At 41.7% G+C, this 23,086-nt stretch overlaps 1 long non-coding RNA gene across 1 annotated transcript in view; it reads left to right on the forward strand.

Annotated features, from left to right (window-relative positions):
- The first annotated feature begins 14,279 nt into the window (after nt 1-14,279).
- LOC139436648 (uncharacterized) overlaps nt 14,280-23,086 on the forward strand; it is a 42,281-nt gene continuing 33,474 nt past the window's right edge. Inside the window, exons 1-2 of the long non-coding RNA XR_011645913.1 lie at nt 14,280-14,693; nt 21,081-21,116. This is a non-coding gene — a long non-coding RNA (uncharacterized lncRNA). The remainder of the gene's footprint in view (nt 14,694-21,080; nt 21,117-23,086) is intronic.

A 23,086-nucleotide genomic window follows, 5' to 3' on the forward strand; every position in this document is an offset into this window, starting at 1 on the left:
CCCCAGCCCCTATAAAACTGTTGCCTCTCCCTCAATAAAGGGGACTTGCGTGTTTACCTTGTCTCCGCGGTAGTTCTTCTGCCGTGCGCCCTCCAGTCCTGAGAGCCCCCGACAAGGGCCTGGCCTCCCTTGTCCCCAGTTTGTCGCCTGCTTCTCCGGGCAACCCCTTCGTCGCCAGCTTCGCCGGGTGACCCCGTCAGCCGAACCGCGCAACCCCTGTGAGACCGATCCCTCGTCTGCTGCCGGACCGACCCCTCGTCCCAAGTGGGACCCACCCCTCGTCCCGAGCGGGACCGACCCCTCGTCCAGAGCTGGACCGACCCCTCGTCCGCAGCCAGACCCCACCTCTACCGACCGAGCAAGCCGCTGCACTTTCTTATTTTCTATCTCATTTAGTTCTGCTCCAGTCTTCTTCTTTTTTTTTTTTCTTTCTACTTCCTTTGGTGTTAGTTTGTTGTTCTTTTTCTAATTACTCCAGACAGGCAGTTACACCTTTGATTTTAGCTTTTTTGTTTTATTGATATATGCATTTATGACTAGAAATTTCTCTCTTATTACACATTTTGCTGCACTCCATAGGTTTTAATATGTTGTGTTGTCATTTTCATTCATTTCAAGGTAGTTACTAAATTATTTTGAAATTTCTTCCTTGATCTTCTGTTAGTTTAAGAGTGTGTTGTTTAACTTCCATATCTTTGTACCTAATCTGGTTCTTTGGCCTGTACCTTCAATCCATTGTGGTGAGAGAAATTACTTTGTATAATATCAGTTTTTCTGAGTTCATTGAGAATTTTTCTGTGGCCTATCATGTGGTCTAATTTGTAGAATGATCCATGGGCACATGAGAAGAATGTATATCACACTGTATTTGTGTGTAGTGTTCCTTATATGTCTATTAGGTCCAGATCCTCTAATGTCTTATTCAAAGATGTCTTTTCTGTTTTGATTCTCTGTCTAGATTTCTGCCTAATGGTGATAGTGGTGTATTAAATTTCCCTATTATACTTGTAGAAGCACCTATTTATCCACTTAGTTTTTCCAGTGCTAGCCTCATGTATTCTGAGGCACAATGGTTAGGGGCATAATTGTTTATCATTGTTCTTTCTTCTTGAAAGACTAGACCTTTTACTAAAATATAGGGTCTGTCTTTGTCTCTTACAGTAACTTTTTATTTAAAGTCTATTTTGTCATATTAATATAGCTACTCCCACCATTTTTTGGTAATCATTTCCTTGCAAGATTTATACCCAGCCATTCTCTTTCAGCCTCCTTGAATTCCTGGATCTAATGTGGGTTTCTTATCCATCTTCAAATCTGTGTCTCTTGACTGGTGAGTTTAATTCATTAACATTCATTGGTATTACTCTCAAGAAATTACTTAATCATATTTTCTTTGGGTTTATGTACATCATATGTTGTTTTCATTTCTTCTTATTCTTTAGTTTTTCTTACACATTCTTCCAGTTCTCTCTCTCCTGTCTTTCCTTTCAACTTGCAGAACTCCCCTTAGTATTTCTTAAAGGGCATGTTTCTTATTAGTATACTTTCTTAATTTCTGTTTTTTTCTGTGAATATTTTGAGCTCTCCATTATTTTTTAATATATTTTTATTTATCTTTAAAAGATACATGGATCACATAAAATGTTACATTAAAAAGTATAGGGGGTTTCCCCTCTCCCCACTCCCCACACCCCTCACTTTTCTCACATCAAAACATTAGTATTGTACATTCATCAGTTGATGAATATATTTTGGAACACCGCTACACAGCATTAATTACAGTTTACATTGTAGTTTACACTCTCTCCCAAGTCCATTCTGTGGGTTATGGCAAGGTATATAATGTACCTCATCTGTCCTTGCAATATCATTCAGGACAACTCCATGTCCTGAAAATGCCCCCTTGTAACACCTTAGTTTCCCTCCCCTGCCTTTATCAACTCCTGTGGACATTGCCTCCATATCAATGATATAATTTCTTCCATTGCTAGAGTCATAATATTTATATAATAGAATACGGTAAGTCCACTCTAATCCATATTTTATTCCTTTTTCTTGAGGACCCTGTTGTGATGCTGCTCTCACCACATCTCAGTTGAAAGGGGGTTTTGGTCCCACATGGCTGGTGGATGGGACTCTCATGCCCACAGCTGTAGACACTCTCAGTTCCTTGGTGTGGTAGTTGTCCATTCTCACCATCCTGGAGCTGACTTGGGAAGTCCAATGAACTGGAAAGTAGGTGTTGCAACTCCACTGAGGATAAGGGACATTTCTAGTTGTATCACTTTCCAGTGTTTGGTAATAATCCTTTGGCTCCAGGGAAGCTCATCCTCAGGAGTCTTGTTCCATGCTGGGGGGAAGGTAATGCATTTATATGATGAGTTTTGCTTAGAAAGTGTCAAACATTTGTGAGAGACAAAGATGGACACTATATATTAGTAAAAGGGGTAATCTTTCAAGAAGAGAGTACAATCATAAACATCTATGCTCCCAATGAAGGTACCTCAAAATACATGAGGCAAACATTGTGAGGAAGTGGTGAAATAGATGCCTTTATGATTTTAGTGGGGGATTTTAATCCACCATTATCCCCCTTTGACAGAAAATCTTGACAGAGATCTTAACAGTGGTCAAAGAAGGAAATCTCAGAAGAAATCAGTAACTACTTTGAAACTAATGAAAATAACAACACATCATATCAAAATTTATGCGATGCAGGGAAAGCTGTCCCCATCATTTTTGAATGCCAAGTTTGCCAGATAGAGAATTCTTGGCTGGAGGTTTTTTGTTTTTGTTTTTGTTTTCTTTTAGTACTTTTACTCTCTCATACCACTGCCTTATTGCCTCCATAGTTTCAGAAGAGAAACCCTACTTAATTGTATTAAGCTTCCCTTGTATATGCTGTTTCTCTTTTCTCTTGTTGCCTTCAGTATTTTCTCTTTTTCTTGAGCATTGGACATTTTGACAAGTATATGTCTTTCTTTAGGCCTTTTGGGTTTTATACTGTTTGGGATGCAATGTGCTTCCTGGACCTGTACATCCCTATCCATCAATAGGCTTGGGAAGTTTTCAACAATTATTTCCTCCAACACTCTATCTTTCCCCTTTCCCTTCTCTTCTTCCTCTTGAATGCCTATAAGGTGTATGTTTGTGCATTTTGTGTTGTCAAATTCCTAAGCCCCTCTATTATTTTTATATCTTTTTATCTCTTCTACTATCTGTTTGATAGTCATGTGGCCTGTGAGTGTATTGGCTTGTGCATCTACTCAAACTTATCTAATTCTATATCAAAATATGCCTAGTTCTGGAAAGCCAATTAAGCGATATAGACTCTATAGACTTTATATTCAGAAAGGATAGAGAGTGAATGTGTTTTTGAGCTTACATACTGACAGAATGTGGGTGGTATGTTAATTCAGGCTTACCTGGTATCCAAACAAACCCCTAAACCCTAAGAAACTGATACCTGATATAACAAAGAAAGTCTTTTTGTTGCCAAAACCTCTCCTGGCCCCATCCCTTGTGTCTCTTGTATAAAAGTAACCTAAAGGCCCTACTCTGGGCTCAGTTTTTTGGACAGAAATCCACCAGGCCCAGCTGGTCATAATAAATCTTCCTTCTCAGAGAATTCTCTTGTCCTGACCTTCAATACTGCAAACACTGACTTCTATCTGCTGCCACTATAATACCAAATGCATTGTCTTCGAAAACACTAATTCTTTCCTTAGCTTGTTCTAATCTGCCATATTGTACTTCCAGTGTGTTTTTGACTTCTTGGGTTATTCCATTCATCACCATCATATATGTTATCTTTTCTATGTATGTTTACAGTTTCTTCAGTATGTTTTCCCAGTGTCTTCTTAATATCTTAGTCTCTTCCTTCACTTCATTAGGTTGGTCAATGATATTTATTTGAACAGCTTTGATTACTTGTTCAATATTCTATATCTCTTCCTCGTTTTTAGTTTGCTCATTGGACTGGACCATTTCTTCCTATTTCTTGTTATGGTTTGTAAATTTTTGTTGCTGTCTGGTCATCTTTTTATCTTGATGGATTTGTTCAGTAGATTAGCTTCTCTCTGTACTCTAGGGTTTTATTTAGCTAATGTTTGTGTGTGTGTGTTAAGTTTTCTGTTTGACACTTTGTTCTTTTTGTTCTATTTCCTTGCTGATTTCTGTGTCCCCTTGAAAGAAAAAGATTAGGTCCAGTGAAATTGAAAGAGGTAAGAAATGGTAAAGGATGATAGTAATAATAGTAAAATTTAGAAGAGGAACTACATAAGACTTAGAAAAATGAATATTTAGCTCATATAAGCAGTGTAGAGTTATAGGAGTACTTACAATGAAATGGGAAAGCAAATAGAAAAAAATATATAGAATGAATTAAAAGGCCAGAAAGTTAAGGAGAGAGGCCATGAGAAAAGTAAGCACAGGGAAGTGGACTTGGTCCATTGGATAGGGCATCTGTCTACCACATGGGAGGTCCATGGTTCAAACCCCAGGCCTCCTTGACCCATGTGGAGCTGGCCCATGTGCAGTGCTGATGCATGCAAGGAGTGCCGTGCTGCGCAGGGGTGTCCACCACATAGGGGAGCCCCATGTGCAAGGAGTGCACCCTGTAAGGAGAGCTGCCCAGCATGAAAGAGAGAGCAGCCTGCCCAGGATGGCACCGCACACACACAGAGTTGGTGCAGCAAGATGACACAACAAAAAGAAACACAGATTCCCTTGCCGCTGACAACAACAGAAGTGAACAAAAAGAAGAATGCACAGCAAATGGACACAGAGAACAGACAACTGGGGGTGGGGGGGGAAGGGAAGAGAAATAAATAAAAACTTTAAAAAAGGAAAAAAAAGAAAAGTAAGCACAAAAAGAAAATAAGTTAATAAAAGCAAGAAGAGTAGATGAGATTGAAATAGAAACCAGAGAGGAGCAGGGCAAGAAGGCATCTGAGTGATTGCACCCTGTCATCTCTCCTGCTAAAAAACAGCTGAATGGGGACAATATCTTGCCCGAGTGAGAAGTTTTAGGAACCTACAAAGCAGGAGGTATCTGGACATTGATCTGGAGAGACTGTGACATACAAGGAAAAACTACTTGTTTCTGACACTAAAGCTGGAAGCTGTGGGAAGGCAAAACTCTTCCCCTAGGGCTGAAAGCTGCAGCACTCCCTGAACACTGCCAGTCACATGGTGGCTTTCCTGAGCCCTGTGGTCCCACAACACATGATCCCTGAACCCATGTTCCCTGAGCCTTGCATTCCACGAATGTTGCATTCCCCATAACCCACATTCCCCAAACCTGTGTACCTCAACCCCACATTCTGCAAGACCATACTCCCAAACCCAGAACTCCCCAAGCAGTGGCATTCTTGTAGCCCTCTGGTCTTGGACAAATTCTGAGAGTGGGAGAGTTTTGGTGAGGGGTGTAGAGGGGCCTGAGGAATTCAGGTTCAATTTTCTGGTACCCTCCTTTTTTTGAGCTTGTAGGAACATACCAGCAGGCTTGGGGAGAGGCTAGGAAGAAAGGAGAGGTGAATCTGCTGAGAGAGCCATATTTACCTAAAGGTCTTCTGGTAGGGAAATTTGGTCTGGGAGAAGGTGAAGTCAGAAAATTATCTAGCAGCCCCATAGCATATTTAAGGGAGGGGGACAGTAGGACATGCTTAGCAGCCTTCCAGTAGCATATCTAGAATTCCTGGCAAGGTGTGGGTGCTCTCTCTCAAGAAATTAAGAGTCACTATTATCTGTGGTGAGTTGGTTCACTAGGGTCCCCTTTGAATCTCTGAGCGGGGCACTCACACAACTTTCCTGCTGCACTGAGAGAGAGGAAAGTGAGGAAGGGAGAAAGGAGGAAGGTCAGATACCTAAGTAGTTTAGTCAATTGCAAAGAGGATTCCTTGCTTGAGGTGTTGTCTGGTCTTTTTTGTTAGTTTGTTGTCTTTAATTTCCTTCCTCTTTATCCCCCTACAGCACCCCCCCCCCCTTTTTTTTCTTGCTTGCCTTTTTTATCCTTCTCTTTTTCCTTTTTTTTCTTTTTTCTTTTATTTCTATTAGGTGCTGCAGGCAGTGTTTCTTATTTACTATGCTTCCATATCCTCAAATCCTCTTTTCTATGTGTACTGATTTTGGCTACCAATGCTATCCCCTTTCCTTTATATCTTTATACCATCCATCATGTATTGTTTCTCTTACATTCCAACTCTCTATTTAGCCCTCAATTTTTCTGATATTTTATTTCTAACACCTCTATTCAGTTTTCTATATTTTATTCAATCTTTATTTTATTGGCCTTTCTTTTCTCTTTCCCTCTCTCCTGACCACATTGGCCTTTAATTTATATTATATTCTTCCCTATATTCAGTTTACCATCTCAGCGTGGGTAATCCACTTTTTTACTGTTATACCTCTACACAGCTTATATGAGTTTAATACCCACTCTCCTAGATCTCACATGGTTCTAATGCTAATATTTACTATCAATACTACTATTATACTTTTTCATTTCTTACCCCCTTTGCTTTCCCTGGCCCTAATGCTTTCCTTCAAGGGAACATAGACAACAACAAGAAATAGAGTAAGAACAAAGCGTCAAAGAGAAGAGTTAAAATACATGCAAAAACAACAACTAAATAAACCCTGAGATTAGAAGAAGCAAATCAACTGAATAAATAAATCAAGATAAAATGATGGCAAGACAGCAACAAAAGTTTATAAACCATACCAATAATCAGGAAAACATGGCCCAATCCAATGAAAAAACTAAAAGGAAGAGAACATTGAACAACTAATCAAAGCTCTCAAAACATATATCATGGACCAATTTAATGAAGTGAAGGAAGAGATTAAGGATATTAATAAAACACTTGGAGAGCATACAGAAGATCTTGTAAATGTATGCAGAAAGATCGTGGATATAGTAGTGATGAAGTGCACAATCTAAGAAATCAAAAATACACTCTCAACAAATAACAGCAGATTTGAAGAGGCAAAGGAAAGAAGTAGTGATGTGGAAGACATTGCATCTGAAATAAAATAGGTGGTAGAATTGATCAATAAAAAGATAGAAAAAATCCAGCAGGGACTTAGGGAAATGAATGACAACACAAAATGCACAAACATATTCATTATAGGCATCCCAGAAGGAGAAGAGTAGGGAAAGAACACAGAAGGGGTGTTAGAAGAAATCATGGTTGAAAACTTCCCAAACCTAGTGAGGGAGATGGATGTACATGTCCAGGAAGCACAACACACCCCAAAGAGCATAAATCCCAACAGGTCTACCCCAAGACATATTTTTGTCAAATTATCCAATGCACAAGACAAAGAGAAAATGCTAAAAGCAGCAAGAGGAAAGAGAACCATCACATACAAGGGAGGCTTCAAAAGATTAAGTGCTAATTTCTCATCTGAAACCATGGAGGCAGGAAAGCTGTGGTATGACATAGTCAAAGTACTAAAAAAAAAAAATTTCTAACCAAGAATACTCAATCCAGCAAAGCCAGCATTCAAAAATGATGGAGAATTCAAAACATTCACAGATAAACAGAAACTAAGAGAGTATGCCAACAAGAAACCTGTCCTCCATGAAATACTAAAGGGAGTATGGCAGGAGGAAAGAAAAAAAAAGGAGAGACAGAGCTGGAGGAGCGTGTAACAACAACTAAAAATACAAAAAGTGGGAATGTATACCCAAATCCTGGAGAGGCCTGATGTTCTGAAATAGAGGGAATTGTATCTCTTGAGAGAATTGGTGTCTCTCAATGGGGGAAGACAGTCTAGTATGTCATGCCCTCAGCATTGTTGCAAGTATCTGTGAATCTGGTCCTTCAAGCAGTGAAGATTTGTTGTCACTGTGGGCCCTGAGGGGAAGGGGAGAGAGGAACAGATGTAAGCAGGATAAATGGGGGGGCAATGGAAATGTTCCATGTGATTGTGCAATGATGGATATAAGACATTGTTGTAAAACAAAAATGTATAAAAGTCTATGGGATAAAATGTAAGCCATAATGTAAAAGATAAGGTAACTAAATATTTAGAAAATTGTACAATCTAAAATATAAACCATAATGTAAATCCAAATGAAACCACGTTTGTTAGATATGATTCAATATCTGTACATCAGCTACAGCAAATATAACATGAACATGTAAAAAGATCATTGCTGGGGAAGGGGAAGACAGTTTAATGTTGGATATATGCGAGGCCCCTTATATTGTATATGTGACTTTACTGTGATCTAAAACTTTTTTTAAGGCAAAATTAAAAATTAGAGGAAAAAGAAGGATGTAGACACTGAGGAAGAAACTAAAGAAATTGCCTTGCCACTGTACATACAGGGCAGCACCTATTACAGTGATGAAAGTCAAAATGTCAAAAACAAAGTTTTATGATATTTTTTCCTTTTTTAATACCCCAATTTATTTTTAATTTATTTTAGTTTTTCTAAATTAGTATGTATTCTATTTCTAATCTTTAAATCTATCACTACAATTTCATTTTCCTATTAAGTTTGGCAATGTGTTAGACTTCATTTTGAAGAAGTGTTGGACCACAGAGGGGTTCAACTATGGCAAGGAGGAATGCTTGTGTTGTATTATTGATTGTGGACACTTGACTGGGAGGGAGTTCTCTAGGGCATGTATATATGGTATATAAAAATGTGTGAATATAGTTTGAAAATTTTCATGGTAGTTACATGAACTGTACATTTGTACAGTTAAAAATGATGACTGAGGAAGTGCTGAGTTCTTAGTCAGAGGAGCTCTGTCACATTCCCCAATGGAACAGCAACAATCTCCCTAGTACAAGGGCAAAACTAGTGATGAAGAATGTTCCAATGATGAGCCATTGATATGAATGACTATGCTTATAAGTCTGTGTGCCTGAAATTTGAAATAGGTCTAGAGCTGTTACCTCCTGATAGCCTTAGTGTTGCTCAAATATGGCCACTCACTAAGCCAAACTCGGTATGTAAATGCATTACCTTCCCTCCAGCATGAGACATGACTCCCAATGATGAGCCTCCCTGGTGCCAATGGATTACTTCCAATCACTAACTGGTAATGCAACTAGAAAAATACCTTGAATAAAAGGGGGAAAAGTTAAAGTCAAATGAGTTTATATGGCTAAGAGACTTCGAAAAAGAGTCAGGAGGTCATCAGAGCAGTCACACTTATGCATGCCTCAGCAGGATCCCAGAGACAGTGAAAGTAGATACAACCCCAGGTACTGGTGCTCCTGAAGGCTATGGAGACACACAGGTTCTATGGTCATGGCAGTTGGCTCTGGAGTTCAGTGCCTTATCAGTGGGCTCTACGTGGGAATTTGTGTTCCTGAGTGTGATAGTTTTGGACTCAGATGTGACCTTTCTACAAATACTTCTTCTGTCACTTTTACTGAATCTGTGGTTGGCACTGGGATTGGTATATACCCAGCAGACTTGAATCTCTGGACTGGCCACACGTGCCAGTTGCAACCTGAGCCTGAGCAGAGTTGCAACACCTACTGAGTAAACTACTTGTTTACACTTAAAAAGGAGGTGAAGATGGTCAACCACCACACCAGGGAACCAGGAATGCCTACAACCTCAAGCAGGAGAATTGCACCCACCAACCATATGGGATCCAAGTCCTCTCTTGATATGGGGGGGGGGGGGGGAAGTGGACATCACCATTCCATTGTCCACAGGATGGAGGAATAAGATATGGATTAGAGTAAATTTACTGGTATTCTACTATCAGAATATTTTTACTAGCAATGGAAGAAACTGTAGCATTGATCTGGAGAAAGTGGCCATGGCAGTTGCTAAGGGCAGGGAGAGGGAAGAAGAGATAAGATATGGGGGCATTTTTAGAACTTGGAGTTGTCCTAAATGATATTACAGGGACAGATGATGAACATTATATATCCTGCTGTAACCCACAGAATGAACTGGGGGAGGGTGTAACTGCAATGTAAGCTATATTCCATGTGGTGCAGCAGCGCTCCAAAATGTATTCACCAATGTAATGAATGTGCTACAATGATGAAAGAGTTTGTTGATGTGGGAGGAGTGGGGAAAGGGGGTATGTGGGAACCTCATATTTTTTAATGTAACATTTTTTGTGATCTATGTTTCTTTAAATAAAAGACAATTTATTAATTTAAAAAAGAAATAGAAACCACGTGGTGGGACGTAAGAACAACTGAAAGCAAAAGATGCAAAGATAAGGGATGGAAAAGAGATACTTGGTAGACACAATTGGTATAGACAGGAAAGGGTAAATCAAGGAAGAGGAAACACAGCAAACAAGAAATAAGCCAGCAGCACCTAATTTTTAAAAATGGGGGAAGAAAGAGGAAAGAAAAACAAAAGAAAAACAAACACATAAGCAAGCAGTCAATCATAAACTAAGGAAAATTAGTCTTCACTCTTAGGCTCTTTGCATTTTCTCAGGCTGCAGTTGTTCATTAATCAATTACCCTGCAGCATTCCCTTTGAAGATATTCAAGCAGGTTTTAGCAAGTAAACTAAACCATTTTTTTAAAGTAATCATTTTTTAGGGAAAAAATAGGAGACTGGAGAGAAGCTAATACAAAAACAGTGTCTATGTTCTCCCTGTGCTTAAGTATCAGTGGGATATCTGATATTCTAGTGGATCATTGCTCTAAGCAGAGCCGGGACTCAAACTAGGGATCTCTTTTATTCACAGCAGAACCCCCCCTCCCCTTAGCTAAACTATTTACTGGATCAATTAGTTCTTTGGAATTTTAGCCAGTCACTTTCCCTTGGGCAGGTCTGGCTCTTTGTAGTTGGATAGATTCCAGCTGATTAGAAATCTGTCCCTGCCCCCTTTCTATTCTTACTACTTTCTCTCCGAGTGCATCAGAATGCAATCCCTACTCACCTCTCCCAGTCAGGTTGAGTTTCCTTTTGAAAGTCAAATGGAACCCTGGTGAAAGAACTCTTTACAAAAAAGTGACTCTCAACCATTTTCCAGATCACACCCTCCTCCCATGCGACCTTAAATAGTCTCTTAGAAGCTTACTAAGTGCTTCCTACTGCCTGTCTCCTTTAAGAGGTTGAAATTTTGATAATTTTCTGCATAGGACTAGTCAATCGCTGTACTCTATCTTCTCCCAGACCAAGTTCCTCTCTCTCAGGTCAGCTAAATAATTCAGTCTGCCTCATCAGATTCACCTCCCCCCTCTTCCCAATGCAACATCAAGCCAGCTGGCATGCTTCTCAAAGCTCAAAGGGGGTCCAGGCAACCAAATACACAGAAAGGAAACACCTCTTCACCATTTTCCAGAACCCTCTCATCTTGGAAAATGCTCAGAATATGCTCCCTCTCACTGGGTTTCTGTCAGGACTCAGAGCTCACAGTGGCTTTTTGCCATAGGCTGGGGTTTAGCTATCCCCCAGTTTCCAGCTTCAGGTGATAGAAATTCAGGGTTTTACAATGAGTAATAAATCTTTGTCCAGCTATCCCCTGATCAATGCCCTGAAGCCTCCTGCCCTGTGCATTCCCAAACAGCTCACTAGGGCAGGATCTTTCCCCCACTCAGCTGTTGTGTGTGTATGTGTGTGTGTGTGTGTGTGTGTGAGAGAGAGAGAGAGAGAGAGAGAGAAAGAGAGAGAGAGAGAGAGAAATGGCAAGTGCACACTTAAACTGAGACCATCCTGGTCCTCCCAGAATAGTTTCTTAAGACTTAAATATTCCACATAATTATGTTGGAATTAGAAAATCCTCTCATCTGCAAATATTAAGATAGAAGTCATTCATATTTTATATCAAAGAGGGAAACATCTGGAGACTACTGATTGCATTAATATGGCTTATGCATGAATTCAAACTTATCTAACTCTGTATCCAAGTTTGCCTAGTTTCTGGAAAGTCAATTAAGTGATACAGACTCTACAGGCCTTGAATATTCATAAAGAATATAGGCTGAATATGTATTCAAACATATCCAGATGGAATGTGGGTGATATGTTAATTCAAGCGTAACTGGAATGTGGGCAATATGTTAATTCAAGCTTAGCTGGTGTTCAAACAAAACCCTAACCCCTAAAAAACTAACAAAGAAAGTTTTTGTGACCCCTAAACCTCTCCTGGCTCCACACTGTGTGTCTCTTGTAGAAAAATAACCAAAAGCCCCTACTCTGGACTTGGCTTTTTGGACAGGAGTCTGCTGGGCCCAGCCAGTCATAATAAATCCCCCTTCTCAGAGAATTTCTGTGTCCTCGCCTTCAATACATGATCACTGAATCCTCTCTGCTTCAACTACATTACCTGGGGGCTTGTCTGGGATGACTATGAAGGCCAGAGATGGCAACAGTTGATTGCACCTCTTGGACACTTCTAAGGAAGCTGGGTGGGCCCAGGTGAACCCCAGCCCAGGGCACACCTGGGCCCCTTTTAGCCCAAAAAGAGGTTGTAGGTTACACCAGAGCCCTCCTGGAAAAAAAAAAAACAGAGGCACTGAAGGGTCTAAAGGAATTCCTGAGAATGAAAAAGGAGCTCCACATGCTAGATGGGTAAGACCCTTGGGGGCATAGTGCAAGAAAAACCTAACTGTGAATGTCAGATGGGGGACTGATCAACTCCCAAGAGTACCCTAATGCCCCCAAAAGTTTAGGGGGAAGCCATCTTCTCCATGTCTGAAAAGGGAAAAAATAATAAAAGCCTGATGTTGGTTTTAGCTGACTGGGGGTTGGCATTTGGTTTGCCTTCAATAAGATAGTGAAGATTTGGTTACAGTGGGAGAGGCATTGATGGGTTTAAATCCCACTCCCTACCTCCCTCTAAGAGAAAGGTGTGCCTTTATTTTCTCTCTCTCTCTCTCTCTCTCTCTCTCTCTCTCTCTCCCCTTCCCCCCACCTCTTTCCACCACCATAGGAAATGACACATCAGCATCCCTGTGCTTTCCACTGGAATGCATCCTGAAGCATTGGTCTAAATTGAAAGAACTTGGTTACAGAAAAATGAATTGATTTTTGTGATAAAACTTAGTCTGAATATGAATTGAGTGATGAAGTTTAGCCAGAGATGTCTTTTAATTTTAATGCTGGATTGTAATTGAGCTTGTTTTGTAAATAGCAAGGGTAGGGACTGATTTCCTATGGACTTGGTTATTTTAGGACTCTGCTGGGGACCATTGGCGTTAACTTGTAGAAAACTGATAGCAATGTCAAGTGATTCCTGTGAGGGAACAATGCCAAGGAGTCTATTTCACAGCAATGCAAATGAAAATAAAGATGCAACTAATTTTTCCCTGGTAGAAAAAAATAACCCCGAATTAGAAATATAACTTCAAACATCAGTCAAAATCTTAGGATTTTAAACTGCTTGCATCTATTAACAACTTCTTTTCAGCATTCCTTTGGCTGACTTTTTAAAAATCGCCCTTATTGAAATTCTCCTTTGAACTCATCATAACGTCTTGCAGAACAGAATGCCATCTTAACAAGTGCACATTTCATATTTGCATGTCATGTATTTTACATTTTAAAAATTAAATTTTAACAAAAATCACCTCAGTGAGGCTTTATCTGACGTCCTCTAAAAATAGAACTCCTCCAGTACTTCATTGCCCTTCCCCCTCCCACCCCCCCCCAGATTTCTTTTTTCTTCACATTTTAAAAACATTGCTTATGCTGATTGTCTTTCTCACTAGGAAGTCAGCTCCACGATGACAGGGCCTTTGTCTGTTTACTGCTGCATCCCCAGGGGACTCTCAGCAGAGACTCATTGAATGAATGCTGCATGGTCTCAGAGGGAACTGCACAGGCACCAAGGGTCCAGTCAGGGCTGTTGGGGAGCAGAAGGATTGGGGGAGCTTTCCAGTCAGTGCTAAAGCTCATTTGGTGCTTTTCTCTCTCTTGTAAACTGCTGGCCAACACAGCCTGATCCTTCCCACCAGGAAGCCCCCGACCTCGCCATTGCTCTCTGGCCCCCACTCTCTCCAGTGGCTCTGACCCCTGACGAGGAAGCAGGGCGGACACTGAAGGACAAAAGGCAGCACGCCCCAAGGCAGCACGTGATTAGAAAGACGATAGCCATCCCTCGCCACTTCCTTGGTGGCAAGCGTTTATCCAGGTGCTTTCCAAGCATCAACCATCTTGCCGAGTTTCCGGAATGCGCTGTGACTGTTGGAGGTATACTGGGGAAAAAAAGAACAATTTCCTAACAGGGAAATGAATCTGGACCGCAGAGGTAGGAGCACCAAATCCTAACCAGTAGACCACCACGGAGGGACGCACAAGTAGGCGGCACTAAAGTTTATACTAAGTTGATAACGTGTGACGCACAGCTTGCGTGCGCGCAGGATTGGACGCGACTCACGCAGACGTTAGTTGGCCGCACGAACGACGCCTCCCTCTTGGCCCCTGACCGAGAGCGCAGCGGCCTGATACCGACAAAGGGGGTAACGATAGGGCTTTCCAGAGCAGAAAAAAAGAGCGCTCGCTGGGAGGATCATGGGGTCTCTTGGTATTAGAGGCGCGCATCCCGGAATCTGAGGCGAGCACCCCAGCATCTGAGGCGCAAACCCTGGGATCTGAAGATGGAACCTCAGCGTCTGAGGCGGGAAGGCGCGCACCCCGGCGTCTGAGGTGCGCGCTTTTCCCACTGGCTTCCTGCGCTTCCAGGGCTCTGCCGCCTGCGCAGTTGTAACTAAGCCGCCGGGGGTCTACGCGGTCGCTACAGGTGGGTAGATCAGAGATCCCTTCAGCCGGAGGGGGGTGTGCGTCAAGCACGGTGCATTGCTTCCGCAGCCGGCTTGCTCTGCCTCCACGCCAGCCAGGGAAGGGAAGTCAGCGTGCTGATGGCAGCCCTTGACGGCGGTTGGCAGCGTTGGCACAAACAGCAGGCGCCTGTAGGAGACCACCGCTCCCCTGAGTAAGGATGACCGAGTGGTCTAAGGCGCCAGAAATAAGATGTATGTCTTGCCCGCAGGCTTTCTGGTCCCCTAATGGGGCGTGGGTTGGAATCCCACTTCTGACATAGTGATCTCTTCTCTGTCGCCAAGAGACCCCATGATCCTCCCAGCGAGCGCTCTTATTTTCTGCTCTGGAAAGCCCTATCGTTGCCGCTTTGTTGGTATCCGGCCGCTGCGCTCTCTGTCAGGGGCCAAGAGGGAGGCAGCGTTCTTGGGGCCAGCTAACGTCTGCGCGAGTCGCGTCCAATCCTGCGCGCGCACAAGCTGTGCGTCACATGTTACCAACTTAGTATAAACTTTAGTGCCGCCTACTTGTGCGTCCCTCCGTGGTGGTCTACTGGTTAGGATTTGGTGCTCCTACCTCTGCGGTCCAGATTCGTTTCCCGGTTAGGAAATTGTTCTTCTTTTTTCAGTATACCTCCAACAGTCAGAGTGCATTCCGGAAAGTCTTCTTTTGGGGCGAGGGCAACTGCGGGACAAGAGCATTACTGTGGCTTGTGTCAGCGTTGTGCATTACCTTTACTATCTTTTTAAGAACTGAAGAAGCCACGGGGCAGCACTGCATGATCCCGAGAAGATCTCCCGGGGCGGTCACACGTGCCTGGTGTTAGCATCTCCCTGGTGTCCAGCAGGCCTTGAACGCGCTCCTGAGGCGGGTGCGCAGCGGGGTCTCAGCTCCTCCCCACTGCAGGGCAGTTGCTGCTGTTCCGAGTAGGTGATCCCTGCTGCCATCTACCTTCTCATTCTGAACATTTACAAAGGTTCAAGACCCCACACCTCACATCCCCCACTCCTCCTACATCAACAACCTCTTTCATCAGTGTGGCACATTCATTGCATGTGGTGAATATTTGGAGCACTGCTGCACCACATGGATAATAGTTTACATTGTAGTTTACACTCATCCCCAGTACATTTAGTGGGTTATGGCAGGATTTACAATGTCCAGCATCTGTCCCTGCAACATCATTTAGGACAACTTCAAATTCCGAAAAAGCCCGCACATCTCCACATCTCATCTCTTCTTCCCTCTCCCTGCCCTCAGCAACTCCCATGGCCACTGTCTCCACATCCATGACACAATTCCATTTCTAGAGTCACAGTGGTTCTGTAGTAGAATACCAGTAAGCCCCAGCGCGCGCCCTGGCTGCTAGCTGTCTCCCAGTCATGCAACCCCAACTTCTCAGCTGACCCTCCTCCCCACCCCTCAACTACAGCAGAGAAACTTCTTAGCAGTCCTTCTTTTCTATTCTCTTGCTATCCTTCTACCAGTTGGCCTGCTTTGCAGCTTTGGAATATCTATATTTTAAATGTTGTATTATGAAAAATTTTCAAGCATATTCATGAGTAGAGAGAATACTATAATGGAGCCTTGTGTAGCTATCACATAGCTTTGACATTTATGAACATTCTGCCACCTTTTCTTTCTTCTAGCTCCTCTCTCACCAATCTGTTCATGCTGAGTGTTTAAAGCAAACCCAATATACACACCATTTAAAAATTGTTTAAATGGACAAGCTCTCGCCATGCTGTTCTGTGTGCCTGCTGTCATCCTGCACTGTGGCTAAGTGCTGTCTGGTATTTCAGATGGCAAACACCCCAGTTTAGGTATCCAGTCCTCAGGGATGAGCAGCTGGATTGCCTGCTACCGTCCACTACCACAGAGAGGCTGTGATGACCTTACTTGTACCTGCCCCGGGATCCTCTGGACTCATACTCGAGTATAAAGGCCCAGCACACCTTTCTTTGAGAAATGGCTCCACGCTTCTCTCCAGAAAGTCCACTTTAGTCTAGTGCTGCCAATAAAACTTCTGTGATGATGACAATATTCTATATTGGTGCTGCTCAATATGCCACAGAAGCTTGTGACTACTGAGTATTTTATTTTCTTATTTTTAAAATTAAACTGTCTGTTTTTTAAAGACATAAATCACAAAAAAATCTACTGTATTGAAATGTGGCTGGTGTAACTGCCGAAGAGGATTCCTAATTTTATTTCATTTTACTTTCTTATTTTTTATTAACACATTTTTATTAAAGTTAATAGATCAAATAGAACATTACATTAAAAAAAATAAGAGGTTCCCATATAACCTACTCCCACTCCCCCACCCCCAACCTTTTTGTAAATTGTATTTTTTTTTAAAATACATACCTCACATTATAAAAAACATAAGAGTTTCCCATATACCCCATTCCCCACCCTACTCCTCCCACACCAACAACCTCCCCCATCATTGTGGCACACTCATCACACTCGGTGAACACATTTTGGAGCACTGTTGCATCACGTGGATAATAGTTTACCCTGTAGTTCACATTCTCCCCCAGTACATTCACTGGGTTATGGCAGGATATATACTGTCCAGCATTTGACCCTGCAGTATCATTTAGGACAACTCCAAGTCCCCAAAATGCCCCCTCATCATATCTCTTCTTCCCTCTCCCTGCCTCAGCAATTACTATGGCCACTTTCTCCACATCAATGATATAATTTCTTCTATTACTAGTCACGATAGCTCTATAGTAGAATACCAGGAAGTCCACTTTAATCCATATTTTATTCCTCCATTCTATGAACCCTGGGATGGTGATGTCCACTCCACCTCTATATCAAGAGGGGGCTTAGATTCCACATGGCTGATGGATGCATTTTAATTAATCACATTGAATCTGAAATAGCTGCATGTGGAGGAAATTCCACCCAGCCTTCAAGCTTCAGTTTGAAAACCTCCCTGACTGCCCAAGAGTACTGAGAAGGCACTTCAGATATGTAGGACTGATTAATGAATAAGTGAATAAATAAATAAGGTAGGAAGGATGAACACCTAAATTGTTATTTTCTATAAGTGGTAGGATTGTGAAAGATTTTAATTTTCCGGGCTATAATTTCCTGCATATTCTGAATTTTCTACAATGGCTAAATAAAATTTATTAGTAAAAAATATATATAGTTTGTTTGAAAAACTGCTTCCACCTCAAGCAAACATGAACACAAAATAGATCCTACTATAAATGTAAAAATAAAACTAAAACTTTTAGAAGACTATCTTCAAGAAATAGGGCTTGGCAAAGAGTTGTTGGGCATGACACCAAGAGCATGATCTATAAAAGACAAAACAAATCAATAACTTAGACTTCATCAAGATTAAAAACTTCTTTTCTGCAGAAGACTCTGTTAAGAGGATCAAAAGACAAGCTACTGACTGGGAGAAAATATAGGCAAACCATGTATTGGACAAAGGACTTACATCTAAAATATATAAAGATCTCTGAATACTTAAGAGTAAAAAACAATCAATTCTCAAATGGACAGAATATGATATCTGGATGTCAAACACGTGAAAAGAAGCTCAACGTCATTACTCATGAGGAAATTCAAATTAAAACCAGAAAGAGATGTCATTACAGACCTATCAGAATGGTTAAAATAAAATAGTAATAACATCAAATAGTGGTTAGTATTTGAAAAACCGAACCACTCCTACATTGCTGGTGGAAATGTTAAATGGTACAGCCCTTTTGGAGAACAGTTGCCAGTTTCTTTCAAATTTAACCATCTAATTTCCATAAAATCCAGCAATCATACTCTTGGGCATTTATCCCAGAGAAATGAAAAGTTCTGTTCACGCAAAAACCTGTATATGAGTGTTCTTAGCAGCACACTATTTGTAATAGCCATAAACTGGAAATAACCCAAATATCCTTTAACAAGTGAATGGTTAAATAAACAGTGGTGCATCCATACAATGTACTACTACACAGCTATAAAAAGGAATGGGTTATTGATACATGCCTCAACTTGGATGGCTCTCAGGCATTATGCTGAGTGTGAAAATCAACCTCAAAAGGCCACATACTGTATGACACTCTTTACCTAACATAAAATGGCAGCTTACAGAAATGCAAAACAGATTAGTGGTTGCCAGGGACAGTGGGCTTCACTATATAAGGGTAGCATGAGGGACATCTTTGAGATTATGGAATAATTCTGTATCTTGATTGTGATGGTGGTTACACAAATTTATCATCCGTGTGAGAAAGTGACAGAATTATCCACATACTTTATATTGATGTGAATTTCTTGGTTCTGATACTGTATGATGGTTACATAAGACATAATCATTGGGGGAAACTGAGTGAATGATACACAGGATTATCTGTACTATCTTTACAACTTCTTATGAATCTATAATTATTTCAGAAGAAAAAAGAAAAAAGAAAGTCTGCCCCTTACATAATGGGTGGCATTAACCTCACCCCTGGCATCCCAGGGTTCCTGTTTTAGTCCTGACACTCACCGTCCTCTGTCATTTTTTACATGTACCTGGACATATGGCCAAATATGTCCCTAAGCCTTTCTCCAGTATCACTGAGGGCAAGACTTGCACCTGATTGACTGAATTTCAGGGCAGTTGTCTGGCTATTTGTTTAATACATGTGAACCTTATGCAAGCAGTGTGGAAGAGTGGGGCCCTTATGAGACTGTGGCAGCCAGTGGCCCCTGTGGGCTGGGTTACAAGTGAGGAAAGAGACAGATAACTGCACTTTATAGGGCGGTAGTTGGGGTTTGAATGGGGCAGTGCTGCACTGGCCATCTGCCATGTGGCATGAGCATCCCTGCGCATTTCTTCTGGGTATGCCTGAAATGGAAGGGTTGATTGTTCTTTGCATTCAAAGTTGTCTTTCAGCAGGCAACCTTGAAGGGAAGGTTCACCTAATCCCTAAACAAAGAGCAGGCTTAATGTTCCTCAGCTGTAATGAAAGACAACTTCATGCAGAATGTCCATCTGAACCTCTCTGTGCTGCCACCTATGGACTTAGGGGCATGGGATGCTCATGCTGATTGCCACATTATGAGTAATAAAGTCTTTTGCCTCTGATGCAGGGACCTCATGTCTTCTGCCCACATCCACAAAACTGTTAGCAGGCAAGCTTGTTCGTTTGCAAGTAGGATGAAATTCCAGACCCTGACAGAATGCGGTTCCTGGATAGTTGTGTTTTTTTGTCTAGCCTTCAGGATTTGAAGAGAATGACATTGACTCAGCTGTTTTTATGTTTTTGTTTTTTGTTTTTAATTTTTAAATTTTAAAAGATGCTTTAGATTACATAAATGTTACATCAAAAATATAAGGGATTCCCATATTCCCCACTCCCTCCCCCATACTTTCCCACATCAACATCCCTCATTAGTGTGGCACATTTGTTGCAATTGATGAACATATATTTTTGAGGCATTGCTACTAACCATGGATAACAGTTTATAGTTTACACTCTGTCCTCCACAATTTTGTAAGTTGTGACAAAATATACAATGACCTGTATCCATCACTGCAATATCATGCAGGACAACTCCAGTGTCCTGAAAATGTTCCCATATGACACTTATTCTTCCCTCTCCCTCCACTCAGAACCTCTGGTGGTCACTGCTTTTATATCAATGATAAAAGTTCTTCCATTAGTATAATAATATAGAACAAGTCTATAGTAGAATCTATAGTAGAATAATAATAAGTCTTGAGCATTTGGGAATGGTGATGCTCACTCTGCTTCTAATTGAGAGGGACTTCCTAAAGACTCCTTGTTACCCCATGGTAATAAACTGTCCACTCAACTTAGAGCCCATTGGCCCCTTCCTGTGGCCCTTGGGTGATTTCTCACTTCCCAAGAAATCCCACAGGGACAAAATTCAGGTCAGATAAATGCCGAAAATGGATGCCTCTAGAACTCCTCTATCTATCTGCCCTGCCATCTCTGTATCTGTCTCCTGAAACATCTCATCAGTATTTACTCTATTTGTCTGCTTCTTTAACCTCAGGGTGGTCAGGTAAGAAAGATACAGGGAAAAAGTTAGGGCAGCTATGTGGCCTTGGCCTTGTGCATTCTGAGGGCTTTTATTCAATATATCCATTGCTGAATGTCTCCCAAGTGAATTGTTGATGGTTTAAGGAACATAGAAAATAATACGACAGAGCCATTGTGCATACAAGAAGTAAGAGGATTTTTTTTTGAGATACCAGAACTAGGGATTGTGCCCTGAATCTCCTGTGTGTGAAGCAAATGGTCAATCCCCAAGCCACATAAGCTCCCCTAAGTTGGTTTTATCGTTTGTTTACGTTTTGTTTGTTAGTTGTTTGTTTTTTTTTTTTTTTTAGGAAACACTGGAAACTGAACTGGGGACTTTCCATGTGGTAAGTAGGCACTCACCACTTGAACCACATCTGCTCCTGGTAACTTTGTTTTTTTAAAGAAATTTTATTGAGGTATATTCACATAGCATCAACCCACGGTGTCCATTCAATGGCTTTCGGTATAATTACAGAAGTGTGTGTTCATCACCATAATCAATATTATAGCATTTTCATTACTCCAACAAGAAAAACTCCCCATGCCTTAGCTGTCACCTCTCAATCCCTCTATCTCAGGCAAGTTGTTTTAACCTTTGAGAATCAGTTTTCCTCCCCTGGAGAATGGAGTCTTTACTACTAGAATACATACATCTAGGCTGTTGTGATAACATGCAACAGCATCCAGTGCCTTGCTACACACAAGTGTATAGTTGCCTCCCTCAAAGTACCTAAATCCACAACTTCTCTTAAAGTTCACACTCAAGTGAGGTGGAGGAGGAGAGGAAAGCTAGGGTTAGATTAAGATGAAAGGAATAACAGAGGAGTGGAGGACCCAGATAAGGCTCTTGGAAGCCAAAGTCCTTCCTCTTTAGGCCTCAGCACTCAACTCAGTAGCTATTTGCATGCCTCCTAGAAGGTAAATAAGGCACTGAGTGACCACCTTAAATCTCGAATGCTTTATTGCTTTAATGACTACATCACACATTGTGGTTATTGTTAAGACTGCCTGCAGGGCCGAGGGCTAGAATTTAATAGCCATTTAGCCAAACAGTAGAGTCACTCCTTTACTTGGACTTATTTTCCTTTTTCCTTCTTCTGGTCTGGTGTCTTTGGGCAAAGGTGGAGATACAGCTACTGTTAGGTAAAACAAAAGGGCCCCCTATATGGGCTCTTGCCTGGGAAAACCCTCTGGTGAAGTTTTATATTATTTATGAATTCCAAAAAGTGATATTGATTGTATTTGTAAATGGATCTGTTCCTCTGGGCGTGATACCCTTTTGAGTGTATTAAATTCAGAGGTTTCACTTTTATTTTATTAAATAAAGATTAGGACTTTGATTCTGCCACCCATTAGGGCAACTCAGTTTTGTCCCCTCCCCCTCTGTGGGCTACATAAACAGAAAGTCACTCAAGGAGAACCCAGAATAAGATACACACAGAAGGGGAAGTGGATGTGGCTCAATGGATAGAGCTTCCACCTACCATATAGGAGGTCCAGGGTTCAATATGCAGGGCTTGTTGGCCCATGTGGTAAGCTTGCCCATGTGGAGTGTTGACATGCAAGGAGTGTTGCCCCACAGAGGGGTGCCCCCCACACAAGGACTGGCCCCTGTGCAAGGAATGCAGCCCCACGTAGGAGGGCAGACTGCCCAGGAGTAGTACTGCCCACACAGAGAGCTGACACAGCAAGATGATGCAACAAAAAAGAGACACAGAGAAAAACAATATGAGATGCAGCAAACTAGGGAGTTGAGGTGGAGCAAGTGAATGATCATCTTTCTCCCACTCTGGAAGGTCCCAGGATGGGTTCCCAGAGCTGCCTAATGAGAATATCACAGACAAAGAAGAACACACAATGAATGGACAGACAGCAGACAACAGAGGAGGGTAAGGGGGGAGAAATAAGGAAAAAAAAGAGATACACACAGAAGAAGAGAGAGAGAGAGCAACACAGACATGGAGGTAGAATGAACTTTGATCCTGCAGTGCCAAGATGAGCCTGATAGTCTACAGCTGACCTTGTGAAGGGACCAGAGCAGCTCATCCTAGAAAGAAATGAGCCCTCCAGACTGCAGTTTAGATGAGAAGAAGCTAGGCCCATGGAGTCTTAGGGGAAAGAGGAAAGTTGAACCCTCACTGATGTGACCTGCCATCTTATTTTGTGGCAGCAGAGTTTGGTGAGGAACTAACCTTGAGCTGGACTCTTTAGGCCTTGTGACTGTAAGCTTCCACACCAAATAAATACCCTTTATAACAGCCAAAAGAGTTGTGGTACTTTGCATTGGCACCCCTCTTGGCTAACACGCCCTCTT

The sequence above is a fragment of the Dasypus novemcinctus genome, chromosome 16 (assembly GCF_030445035.2).
Source record: "Dasypus novemcinctus isolate mDasNov1 chromosome 16, mDasNov1.1.hap2, whole genome shotgun sequence".
NCBI lineage: Eukaryota > Metazoa > Chordata > Mammalia > Cingulata > Dasypodidae > Dasypus > Dasypus novemcinctus.